The following is a 13,750-nucleotide window of genomic DNA, read 5'->3' as shown; positions in this document are numbered from 1 at the left end:
CCTTTTCTTTTCTGCCTTGAAAAACTCTGCACTTTGAACAACGATACATGAGATTTTTCAAACTAAGCAGTTTGGAGGATAATGTGCCCTCCATTAGTCTGTGATTACACAACTTTACTAAAGAAGACTTCTATCATTCCCTGCTTTAGCTCCCTCTTAATGTGCAGGTTTTCATAAAGATTGAGGTCACCAAGCCCAACAAAGCTAAGCACGCTAAATCGCAGAGGCAGCAACTAGATAAGAGAAAGTGAACCTCGTTTTTTTTTTTCTTTTTTTCTGACCAATTAGTGGTCAGATCAGGAGGTCCCAACGGTCTAGGGAGGCGTAAACAGCAACCGTCATTTCCATTCATTTGTATGCGGCTGCAGGTGCACTTCCTTATTATGCATTCAAGCCGAAACCTGCCTCACAAACAGGCTATAAATTAAGTTCTTTTAGAGCTTCGCCTCAGAGAAGCATTGAATCTCTGTTTGAATCATTATCACTGGTGTAAAGTTCACAAAAATGGAGGGAAAAGGAGGCCTGAGTGCTATATATGCAAAAAAAAATGAAAATAAAGATGTGTCGTGCTGTAAAAGTCCACACAGACAAAATGCATCCGGTTTAACGGCGTTGTAAAGACCTTGATCTACAGCAGCTCTGTCAAGCAGTGTCACATTGATGGCTTTTGGATACCTTTTTACCACAAACACAGTCATAACAGAGGTTTGCTTTAAATGCTACGTTGACATTTTTTGGGTCTACGTCCGCAGAGATTGTGCCCGTTTTTTTCTCCCAGATCTTCAGAGTTAGAGTGGCAAACTCTGTGGTGCCATGAACGTGTCTTCGAATTACAGGAGTTACCACATTTTTCGTAGCATTAGGCACACTAAAAAGCTTTAATTTTTGTCAAACAAGACAGAGCAGCTTATGATTCAGAGAGCCTCATTTATGAATTAATTCTGGTTGTGTTTACTGCTGTCGAAACAATTTTGGGAGGAACCCTGCTAAAATGTCAGGATTTTTTTTATACGAGTTGAAAACAAAGATGGATGGTATTGTGAATATGCTAACGTGGCTAACGCTTCTAATGCAGCTACGGCTGTCTCAGTTTGTCCATGCATACTCATTAAATCATTCCAAATGGTCTGTCCATTCTATTTTATTGTGTTTATGATGGTAAAGTTGCTTCCGGACAGACGTATTTTCCCATTGGAGCATTTAACCAATCGCATTTCAGCTGTCCTCTGTTGCCAGGTCGGTCAAGAGCTATAGAGGCCTTCGCCATCCATTCTGAAGGTTCTGTGATGCAAAATCAATGTGGTCATTTATTTCTTTCAACCAATCAGATTTTGAGCTGGCGTTAACAGGGCCTTCTAGCAGACTGAGGCAACGTCACAGGATTCAGAGCTTCTGATTGGACAGAAGTTTCAGGAAGTCACACACACCCTTCTGATATCTGGTTACAGTGTGCTCGACTTTTGATGGACCACAAGGGGGTGTGTGTTCAGGCTCTGACTGAGGGTGCAGTGCAAACAAAGTCCTCATCTGCCAGCCCCTCACTTTGTGGTGTCTGCGGGCGGACAAACAAAAATCTCACGCGTTGAAGATCCAGAGAGAATGGCTTTGCTAGACCCAGCTGTCGCCTTAGGGAAAGTTTGTCTAACGGTGTTGTGTACTTGGTTTTTACAGTGTGTGGCATAAGCTTACAATCAGGAGACAGATTATTACTTTTTCTTTTTATTGCAAGCTCTAAGCATCACTGTGATTCTCATCATACTGAATAACAGCATCACTCGCTGTTTTAGACACAAAACAGCGAATGCTTTGTGTCCAAAAATGTCCATGAATGTTACATTATGAGCAATCACAAAAAATACAAGGTGATGATGCCATCTAAAGTGGTTTTACGCCTGTTGCCAATTGCTATGCAAGTTTTTCTTTTTTAAGAAACGACCAGAACTTGTACAAAACCAGATAAAATATGTTGATAAATAACAGCTGATCACTTTAAAGATTTAGACAAATATTTGACACAGAGCCATGAAGCACTTTTTGATCTGTATCAGTTAAAATCAGAGCTGACTGTAATGTCCTCCATGGATGATTTTGCAGGGAAAATCTCTCACTGATCTCTTTGACTTCCTTCATCAGAAAAATGCGAGTGAGATCGTGAAGCAGCCGTCCAGATTTGTGTGTTTGGCGCTGACCGTCTCGGCTCAAAAGCTAATTCAAACCTATGCAGAGACACAACTGGACAGACTCTGCTCTCAGCACTGGCCTTGATGGAATAGACAAGGACTTCTGGACGGAACTGAAGCACGATAATCTACATGACAGGGTGGTCGAACTATTTGAGGAAAGAGAGAAGGATGGATTTAGTCTTCAAATCATCAAATTTTTGATGAGTGAAATTATAAAAATTGTAATAAATAATCTTCCAAATGTATCTGCTGTAACCCGAATAGGTTCAGTCAACTCAAAATTTATGAGGAAACTAATTACATAATCTTTTTTAAGTCATCTTACTTAAAAATCACAAGTTAATCGGAACTTAGAATGTTGGAGTTGACACTAAACAACTAAATTTAAACTTTGACCTTTTACTCACACACAGTCCTCTCTGGGTCTGCCAGACCAATGGTGGGAGTTCCAATGCATGCAAACTCCTCACAGAAAGGTGTGCTGTTAGTCGGAACTTGAACCAGGGTCTTCTTGTTCTGAGGCAGGAACACTAACCGCTGTGCCACCACACAGGGCATTTCTTTATGATTTTCTTTATTTTCTTCATTTACTCAAAAGGTTTTAGTCCAATAAAGATATGACAAGTCAAAGTTGATCAGCTTATAAGTTTTAAGCTGACTTGACTTGGTTTCTACTTTTGAGTTCTATGATTATTAAATTTTTGAGCTCATTGTACTGTTCGGGTTTCCAGTGTTGTTTTCAATGTTTTTTGCTGTCTGTAGTTGCATAACGAGATTTGTTTACTGTTTTGTTTATTCAGTTTATTTAGAGGTTTAGAGGTAGATATTCAAAATGCAACTCAAAGCTCGTTTCTGCATGGTAAAATGGTTCATGAGGGGTGGAGTGATTCAGACGTGGCACCACTGAATGCCCAGGTGTGTGATGCACAGGCCTTCAGCCACCACTGGTCTCTAACAAGGTTGGGGCATAGCGTGTCACAGTAACATTTGTTTTAGCAGTGTCTGTCTGTTTTTTGCAAGTTACAAACAAGGTTGAAAGTTACGAGTACTGTGATCACGCTAATGTGGCTAATGCGTAACGTGTCACAAACAAGTTCTCGACCTACTGTGAATGCAGTTAACCCTTGTGCTATCCTAGGCACTTCAACATTGGGAGCTGGGTCATCTAGACCCACTAGACAGTGCTTTAAACCTTTTTTCTTCAATGATTTGTGATCTTCACTGGTGTCCATGGATTACATGAAATCTTTCCACCTTTTTCCACCTTTGTCATGGTAGGGAGAACACGTCAATGTAAGGGTGGGGTCATCTAAGATAGCACAAGGGTTAAAGGTAAAGTCCTAAGCGAGACAAAAGACGGTGCGCCTTATACATTGACGTAATTTCAAAAATAGACGGTGCGCTTCATAATCCTACAGAGCGGAAAATACGGTAGTATCTTGAAGAATAAAAGTACTAATTTGATCAAGAACTTCTGACAAGGTCACTTTTCTTTACCTTAGCTCTTATCTGCAGGGAAAAAGAAAGGAGAAAAAAAACACACTCCAGTACAACTAGTGCATTCTGCAATTACATCTGCAGGAGCTTGTTAATTCTAAGTGATCATGAACCCTTTCTATCTCCGCCTGAAGAGATTCTGTTAAAGCCTAGCTGCTAAGTGTTTGGACTCCCCAAGGACAACCAAAGTGTCAAAATAAGGTTGGATGGGGTGGCTAGGAGATAATTAAAATTGCAATCTTAAATGTAAGAATTTATTCAAGCAATGTTGAGGATACACTAGAACTTGACAATGAACCCGCCTCACAGCCTCTGCCTTAACTCAAAGCATAAATGAATGTGACACCGCAGCCTCAAAATGCAGCTACGACTCAGCGTTGTCCCGATTTAATAAGCAAAGAATGGCAATGAACCCTACATAGATGTCACAGACACCCAAAGCTCTTCTTCCTAAAGAATGGAATAGTTCTTTTTTCTTTACTTTGTGCCAAAGTCAATTTTTTTTGTCTCTTCACCGTGACCTAAAACAGTCTCACTGTGCCAAAGAACTGCAACAGGGCAAGTATTTGTAACCGCACCATGAAGGCGTCTGCAATATCCTGTAGTGAATTAGAAATAACTAGCATACATAACAGTGATAATAAATATCAAATCAAAGCGACATGCTTGAATTATTTACAAGCTTTGGGGCTTGTGAAGGGTGGGGTTTGCCTTGCGGAGATCACAGTTAAGATTTGTGACTGAGGTCAGGGTCTGTCTGCTTGAATATATATGCAAATGGATCTATTGTGGAAAAAGTCAGACAGTTGGGGAATTGTATGCAAAGAAAAATAAGTCCTATGGGTGTATAATGGTGATAAAGGCTTCCAATGATAACCAAGAGAATGAAAATAGTGTGCCCTTCAATTTACTTGAATTATTTTAATCCATATTCACGAAGATTGGCCTTAAATAGCTCTAAATATTCCAGAGTGGGTCCGGCTATATTCAACTTTTCATGGGCTATGTCCCAGTTCCCACCCTAATCCCTAACTACTACAAAACTATATAGTGCAGGGCTATGTAGTACCCTGGATTTTAAAAGCAATTCCGACACCATGCTCACTACTTTTTTACATTTTTTTTTAATGCCGGATATGACGTCACCGTCAAATTAACAAAGTTAAAATCTCATTGACTGTTTTGGGATGATTATTGATGAGCCCACTGTCTTCTGAAGATAAAAACATTGATGGTTTATTAAAAAAATGCATTTAAATACATTTTTTTAGCAAAAATTGTTCAGACGCAATGCATTGTGGTCTATATTTGCCAATCTAGTGACCATTGATGCAAACTTGTTTTTCGCAGAGATTTCTGGGAAATATAGTGAGTAGTGAAGGAATTCGGACACAACCTTAGTTAAAATAAAATTTTGAAAAAAACCCCAACAAAAAAAAATCTTTGTTAAAATACTCACAAAGTAAAATAACATTTTGTTAAATAATAAACTAAAGTAAATTTTAATCAATTTTTTATAATCACAAATGTAAGTTCAATATTTTAAGGGCTTGAATCAATATCTCTGAAAATAAGAATAGCGTTTATCAAGTTACCTTATCTGGGATTGAAATTAATTTAACAAATTCATTGATTCTTTTTGCAAGTTTAAACGTAAATTTTATACTTTTAAAGAACTTTTCTTTTTCTTATGAATACCTTAAATTTTTAAGTGGCTAAAATTTAAGACAAACATTTAGCTAGTAAGAAATACACAGCTCACAGAATTTTTTTTGTTGTTGTTGTAAACCTTGGTTTGTAGAATGAGACTAAATTAGTTCTGAAATGTTGAATTACTAAAAATTAGAATACTTTGTAATTAATTTGTTTTTATGTTGTTTTCATAACGATTTAAAGTTTTAGGTTTCTATGACAGAAAGCAAACCTAATTATTTTTTAACTCTTCCTTTCTACATGTCTTAACATAAGTTTTACCCCAATAAAAATCCTGAATTCTTAATAAATACCCTAACGTTTTCGAGCTAGCAGCTCAAACAAAAAGCTAGTTTAGTGGCAAAACAGTTGGCCCTTAGCAGATAGCTAAGGGCCAACTGTTACATGAGACAAAATTAGTTCTGAATAAAATTGGAATCCTTTGGAATTCATTTGTTTTTATATAGTTCATAACAATTCAGTTTAAGCTTTGTATAGCAAAAAGCAAACCTAGCAAGTTTAACTCTTTCTTTCTACATTTTTTTAACATAAATTTAACCCCATTAAAATATTGATTTCTTTATAAATACCCCAAATTTTTCAAACAAACTGTTAGCTAAGTAGCAAAATAGCGTTTAGCGGCTGACAGAAAAATGTATAGTTTGTTTTGTCAATAACGGGACACAATTAGTTCTGAAATCTTACATTTCTAAAGAATGAGTTCATAAGCCTTTTATGTTGTGTTTTCACAACTTAGAAAGAGTTTAACTTTTGATGACATAAAGCAAAACGTTAGTGGCTAGCTGCATTGTAGTTTTTAACCTAAAGTAAATTAAAGGTCAGTTAGGGCAGAGTGGTAGCCGTTGACTGTATATAGAACTGGACAGAGCGGGTGTGACGTCACCTGTATAAAATGCCTTACTTCTGGCTTCAACTAAATGAAGCCAATTCAGTCGCCATTTTTCAGCGATATGGACATCACCATGTTGGAGCCAGGCAACAGGGATTGCTTTTACTGAAGCATCCTTCTTCTTCACTTTCGGCTTCTCCCATCAGGGGTCGCCACAGCGAACGAGTCGCATGGTAGATTTGGCAATGTTTTACGCCGGATGCCCTTCCTGACGCAACCTTCTCAAACCGGGCTTGGAACCGGCAGAGGTAGAGAAGGGAACAGGGAGCAGCCCGGAGTCGAACCCTGGTTTCACGGACGGAAGGCGCCGCAAACCAGCACGAGCTAAACCGGCTCGCTTTTACTGAAGCATCCGATTGGTCAATTTATTAGTTGAATAACTTGGGACAAAGAAAAGGTATCATCAAAAAAAAAAAAGAATTACGATTAGCAAGAACATGTTAAGAAAAAGGTGAAAGAGCAAGAGCGGTGATCCAAAGTAATAGTTACTTATTTCTCAATAGAACAGGTACTTCCTATTTGGAACTCAAGAGGGGAGTGTTCAAGTTTTTTTACAGTCAACGGTGGTAGCAAAGCAATAACAGTACATCTTCCTATGCCAGATTGAATTCTGTTGTCATTTTCCCTAATGAAGCTCTAAATTCATTAGGAATTATTTATAAAATAACTGGTCAACGAGAATTATACAGAGGTTATTCAGGTGTTTTATTGCCCCTCATTGTGTTTTTCAAATGTTTGGTATCACTGCAACATCTGCACTATCCAGTATATATATAAACCCTTTATTTGATAACGTGATGCTGTAATAAACGTGTGTCAAACTTTTAAATTTCTAAAAAAAGAAGTCTTGTTGTATAGACATGAAGTTTCGCCTTATCTTTTTCAATGTTGTTACCATTTCTTCTTCTTTTAAAGAACCCCAAAATTCATATACAGTCCTTTAAAGTTCTGCAACATAAAGCAACCATTTGTCTTTTGTCTGCATCAAGCACCAGCTGAGGTTTCCATCCCAACTCTAACCCATTTCCTGCCATTTCAGTGTTCAGGGGCTTGTGAAAGCTTGTGTCGAAACCTTTGTGTTCCAACTCTTTATGAGACCAGACAGCCAAAGTGTTGAGAGGCATAGACCCTGAAGACCTTTTCTTGGCCATCAGCCGTCTTTTTCTTTTTTGTTAGCTTTTGCCCCTGCACTTGTGTGACATTCCTGCCAGAGAAAGAGCCCCAGCTGAGTGACCTGCTTCCCTTCAAACAGCATGATAACTGCAGCCTTAAAAGACCAGGGACCAGATTTTACAGAATTTAAAATGTGCATTGGTAAACCGGGTTTTTTTGTTTTTATCACCGCAGATTAAAAGACAGCTTTCAAAGAAAAACATTACAAATTCCTATAATAGCCTTTTAGCTGTCAATGAGTTTCCCTGAAGTTAGGACTACACCTATCATTTAAAGCCACAAACAGAAGCTGTCAGCCCCCCTACACATCCTCTGAAGATGTTCTCGCCATGCTTAGCATGTCAGCATCAAGCCGCGGGGATAAACAACCATTCAATTGCAAAATAAATGTTAAAATCTGTCATTTCGACAGCATGTCTTACAATCCAGAGTGCGTCTCTTATTTTCTAATTTGTCAAGCATCCCAGGCAAGGCTTCCTCTGATAAGTGTAAAAGGGAAAGAAGAAAAAAAGGATAATCTTTGCAAAATACGCATGTAAAATTCAGACAATTTAAACACAAATCTTAAACAATATTAACATTTTTTTGTTCCCCTACAAGTGAAAACTACAGGCAAACCGACGCCATGCTGCAGGTTAGAGTACGACTTGCAAGAACGACAAAAGGCAAACAAGTACCTTAGAGAAAAAACACTGAGGATCGTGTGCTTTTAGTTTAAAGCCTTATTCCTGTTTGTTCTGGCTTATGGAGGGTCATAGAGAGGGGTGGATGCATCTTAAGGGTGTCTTACAGTCTGGCGCCTAATTCCATTGTCTTGCAGTTTCCTTGAGGTTTGTACGACCACTTCAAGGGACGTCATGAAACTGTATTGGTAAATATTCGTAAGGATTTGACATGAGGGTGTTTGTGGTGTACAGTGCCCTTATGCCACACTCTAGTTATTAGTAAGGTGCGAGTACTGGCTCTTTTTATAGACCCTACGCATGGTACACACCCGGGGCTGTGCTCGAGAAATGCAAGTGGCCGTAGGACACCCGTAGAAAACCCCCATAAAGTAGACTCTATTGTCTAATTTCCAAAATTCTAAAAGGCAGTTATCACTTGAACAGATTCCCTGGGCAGTGTGCAAAACTGAATAATCCTTAAGACGTCCCTGTCCCGTCTTATCTAATTTTATACCCTTTTGTGTTGTTTAAATCTTTTTTGCTCTATGGGCTCACCCAGCAGTCTACGACATTGATAACTTGTGCGTGCCCTGTCCAGGTTTGCCCATTATTTACCTGCAAACAAGTCCGTAGCCACCCGGGACACTTATGCTACGTACACAACAGGCATGTGTGGCACGTTTAAGACGGTGAGTTTTTGTACGGCGCTTTTAGCACATGGTGGTCACACAGGTATGTCGCCTACCCGATGCTAGCACATGTACTCACGAATTGTTGTAGCGCCAACTGCAATGATTCATTTCTCCTGCGTGATCAATTTTTGTCCAGTTGGCACTTCCGTGTTTTGAAAGGGCCGCTACTCGTGCGTCACTACCAAATCCGAGTCTCTGATTGGTCAGAGTTCAACTGGTTTAACTTTCTTTACACGTTTCATTGGTGTGTGTTTTGTACGTAGAGTCCGAAAACTGACTAAAAAAAACTTGCAGAGCAACATCTGAACGCGAGAGTTTTAAACTCAGAAGCCTGAAATCTGCATATACGTGAGTTTACATAGAAAAATAATTCAAACATTCATTGGAAGTGGTCACTCCAAACATGTATTTCCAAGCCTGCCTTGAACGCAGCACGGAGGTTTTATCTTCTTTGCTTGAAGTGATGCGTGTACTGCTGCAGTTCTGTCCTATTTTCTGACTTTTGTTCCTTTCCCTCACAGTCCCACCAGGTTTCAGTTTCAATCATTTACAGCTGTTTCAGCTAATTAGTCCTCTGTGTATTTACGCTTTTTAGCTCTTTTTTAAACATCTTTTTGATCTTTTGTGCTTCAAGTCGATCTAGTTTTGCCACGTTTCAGCTTTCGTCATGTTTGAGCTCATTTATTAAAGTCTTTGTTTCTGCTACAAAGCCAGTCTCCAGAAAAAAAAGATCTTTTTCATTTTAATCCGACATTCACTTTGTGATTTCGACATGTCCACATCGTGTTTGTTTTGATTCCAAATGTCATAGTACAAAAATCCTTCGCAAATAATTCTGTTGATAGAAAATGTTCTGTTTTTTTTCCCACTGAATTGCACATTTCGGCAGAAAACAGTATTTTAAGTTAAAGAGCAAGCCACTTGTATGTGTTTTTCTGAATAAAATATATATTTAGTGTGCGCAAACACAAAATCCCAAACCCCAAAGCAAACCAAAATCATTAATGCTTTTTTTTATAAAAATACCATGTCCACATTCAGCTACTGCTTAACTGTCTCAATCAGATGTAGATCACAGTGTCTCATAACTTTTGCTGAAGTCCTCACAGGCCTTTTTCTCCTTCTGATTAACCCCCCCAGTATATTTAATCAGCAATCATAAAAGTCTCCTCACATTCAAGAAACTGGGAAAAAGCTATTTCCTGCAATAAATGCACGAACAATCAATCTTGAAAATAGCGGGCTATAAATTCTTCCCTCTGTAATTGAATAAGTGTGTGTCACTGCTGCAGGCGGCACGTCGCACCGCTGCGAATAAGCTCTGCCTTTCTTGTGAATGGTCGGCGGAGCCTGGTGTGTCACGAACTGGCGGGTTATTGTATGGACTAAACAGGGCCAAAACGCTGCACATTCCACATGTATGAAAGGGCTGCCTGTGCGGTATCCATGGCGACCAGCGGTTTAAGTAGAGATGGTGCGCTTAATCTCATCTCAACTGGACGGCATCGCCAGATGCCCACAAAAAAAACAGAATGAGGTAGACGACCTTGTTTATCAGGAGACTTTTTTAAAAGAAATTTAGTATTTTCTAGATTTTTTATGGTTTTTTTGAAGCTTCAGGCCATGTTTTGAACTTGAGTTTCAGCTTTTTGCAACATCAGCCAAGCTTCTATGTTGCTGGAGAGTTTAGCTTGCAGCTAAACTCCGCTGGTAAGATGTCCTTACCGACGAGTACACTGTCGATAACTAGCTTTAGCAAATGTTCCTTTTGAAAAAATATTTCTCCAAACTAATACGCCAAATAATGTTCACAAAATGAGCCTGAAGGTTAAAGCCGGATGGAGATTATGCAAGACCGCCTGGAGTCCTTCTAACTTCAAATTGTGCCCTCAAATGTAAGAATTTTGTGTACGACATCAATAGATGTGAGAAAAGTTGTCAATAATGCGGTTATAACAAGAACACTTTACAAGAAGAACGAAAAATTATTCGAATAAATACGCACGACATGAAAAGATTTGAGGAAAATCCCCAACAGTCTGGGTGTAACAACATTTTAGAAGAAAAATGTAATAAATTGCCCAAATAAATAAGATTTTTATGAATGAGATGAATAGTAATAAGAAAGGTTGCCAATAGTAGGGTTATTACAGGAATATTTTAGCTAAAGATTTTGTCCGAATAACTCATATTTTTTGTGTGAAATCAATGAATATAAAAACAATGTAAAAACCAATGTAAAAAATTGAACAAATACATACAATTTTTATGAGTTAGATCAGTGGTTTAAAGAAAAGTCATCAATAATAGGGTTAGAATAAGAAAATTTGAGTTAAGAATTTAAGAAATAGTCCAAAAAACTCGTATTTTTGTGCAGGAAATCAAAAGATATGACAATTTTTTTTCTAATAATAGGGTTATAACAAGAACATTTTAGAAGGAAAAATACTTTTTTTTAAAATGTAAATACAATTTTTATGAATGAGATCAATAGTTATAAGTTGCCAATAGGGCTATAATAGGAATATTTTAGATGAAAATGTAAGAAATTGTCCAAATAACTCATATTTCTGAGCATGACATCAATAAATACCAGAAAATTCAGCCAAAGGAAGTTCATAACAAGAACATTTTAGAGGGAAAATATGAAAAATTGTTCAAGTAAAGAAGATTTTTGCTGTCAACCTCAATAGATAATCGTAAGGTTAAAACTAGCAGCAATTATTGTTCACAACTAGAGAAGTAAGTTCCCAACAAATGTAGCAGGAAATGTCTTTATTACAGGATGTCTTAGCTATCAAAACATAAAAAAAGCTAAATTCTTCATTTCCACATTGAAAAAGACAGCTGCAAGTCAGCAATCCGTGCTCCAAAACACCGCAAGATAAGAGCAGCGACGACACGAGAGGCGAGGGAGCAATTATTTTCTGTTCATGCACTGCGTCCCATCAGGTATCACACCAGCGGCCGAGTTCAGCGGCGGCTCCATGAAGTAGGAACCGGATTACGCTCCACCAGGAGCAGCAGTCAGTTGAAACAAAACGGATGAGACGAGCTACAAATCCCAAAAAAACCCCAACAAAGCGCAAGTTGACATAACAGTTTAGTCACTGAGCATCAAATGTCCTCCTTGAGTTTCCCCTGGAGGGGAGTTTTTTTTCCTTTTTTTTTAAGTGCTGGTAGAGGCAAACTGTGTGTTCATGTTGTGTGTAGGTAAATGTGTGTCATCTGCTGCAGGGCAATTCCATCAATGCAGATTATGTGACAGATGTTGCCGCAGCCCCGGACAGAGGGGATATAATTGTTACAGCACGCTGGAAAGGGGAGGAAAAGCATTAAAACATAACAAAATTCATTTCTATATGTTTTTTTTTAATAATTGGAAATGTCTCTACGACATATGGCTCTTCAAGACCGCATGACTTTCAGGAAAAAAAAAAACTAAGTTCCTGTCTGACTCAACATCTGATCTGATATCTATGATGTTGGACAGAACATGTCCTTTTGTGACAGCATGAAATATTGATGCACGCTGTGCAGGATTTCTTGCTGCAGCAGAGATCCTGCCAATGAAGTTGCACTTCATTGGCACTGTAAACAACCACACCTGACTGTAAACAACTACACCTGATTAGGATAATATATATATATTTATTTATTTATTTTGGAAAGGAAAAGGTTACTTACTTTTAATGACATAGCCACAAAAAAGGTAGATTACATCTACTCCTCACACAGCTTAGGCCTGTAGAGGAATCTTTAGCATCCCATTCAAATACAGACTTTTATTTTGAAAATTTGTTATTTTTATTTAACTGAATTCGAGGCCAAATCGGTGCGTAACATATTCTAAACTCCCAAACCTGACGAATGAATTATTGTAATGGTGGGGGCAAACACTTGATAAGGGGGGTGGGGGGGGGGGGCATTTTTCTATCAGCATGCTGAGCGCTGATTGCACCTGAACGCATCAATAGCCAGGTTAAAGTAATTAAGGATGGATTTGTGCGTCAAGCGCCTTTTTTTTTTTTTGATCCGCTGCGGGGAGAAATTCATTCATGGACTGCTGCGGACAACATCCACGCGTGGATTTTAATGTGGAGGCACGTCACACACTCACCGCGCATTTAGAAACGACTGCGTCCTCGAAATGCGAAGGTTTCTTCTTCCCCCCACGCGAATCCAAAGTCGCTCCACTAAAGAAAATAATTTTAGAAAAAAAAAATCGCCTTTATCTGATGTGACTGCGGATCCACGAGCCAAACCGTATCCACGGACTGTCCCTTAACATCCTTTGTGAGCCCGAAAGGCGTCCTCCTCCTCCTCCTGCGCGCGTGGCTTCATCACGTCCCGGCAGCCTCGGGGAGCCAAGCGCGCGCGGCTCCTCTCAGCGCACCAAAAAAAATAAAGGGGGTGAGAATCCAGGAGATGCTAGGATCACTATTATCAATATCAGAGGAAACGAGGAAGGTTGGGAATGACAGAAGCTCCACGGAGGGCTGGAAAAGTTCTCTCTGTGCTCCAAAAGGGAAAAAATAAGAAAAAAAGAAAGAAATCTGCGCTCTCGGTGACTATGACAAACCAATTGTGCGCACTGGCTGAGAGTAAATCTGTCTGAAAAGCGAAGGGGGAGAAGGAGGAGGAGGGGGGGAGTTGGAGAGCCAGTGGAAAGGTGAGGAGGAACCTCGGATGTGCCGCTCTCACCGAATACTCGGGCTCCATCTAGCAGCGGAGACGGAATAACGCGCTGCCAGGCAACGGAGCCGGCGCACTGGCCGCCCCAGGCGGTGCAGGGCCAACACATGTCTTATTGTATTCTGCGCGCGCACCTGCGACTGCAATATTAGGGTTAAGAGCTCTATGAAGGTTTTTCTGTTGTTGATTTTTTTGGAGACCCAACCAAAAGAGTGTGGATGAATCATCCCAGGTTCTGAATTG

At 39.3% G+C, this 13,750-nt stretch overlaps 1 protein-coding gene across 22 annotated transcripts in view; it reads right to left on the bottom strand.

Moving 5' to 3' along the window:
• The window catches only part of LOC101165348 (adhesion G protein-coupled receptor L3), a 315,230-nt gene extending 301,694 nt beyond the window's left edge, over positions 1-13,536 (bottom strand). For 19 of the 22 annotated variants that reach the window (XM_023948942.2, XM_078936168.1, XM_078936171.1 and 16 more), the window contains exon 1: positions 12,933-13,536. The gene's annotated coding sequence lies outside the window, so the exon portion shown is untranslated. The remainder of the gene's footprint in view (positions 1-12,932) is intronic. The other 3 variants (XM_078936160.1, XM_078936159.1, XM_078936163.1) reach the window with 1 other exon arrangement.
• Positions 13,537-13,750: the final 214 nt, after the last annotated feature.

The sequence above is a fragment of the Oryzias latipes genome, chromosome 18, assembly GCF_053564925.1.
Source record: "Oryzias latipes strain Hd-rR chromosome 18, Olatipes_Hd-rR_3.1".
In the NCBI taxonomy this organism is placed as follows: domain Eukaryota; kingdom Metazoa; phylum Chordata; class Actinopteri; order Beloniformes; family Adrianichthyidae; genus Oryzias; species Oryzias latipes.
Note: the sequence above shows the minus strand (reverse complement) of the source record. Positions and strands in the feature narration are given on the sequence as shown.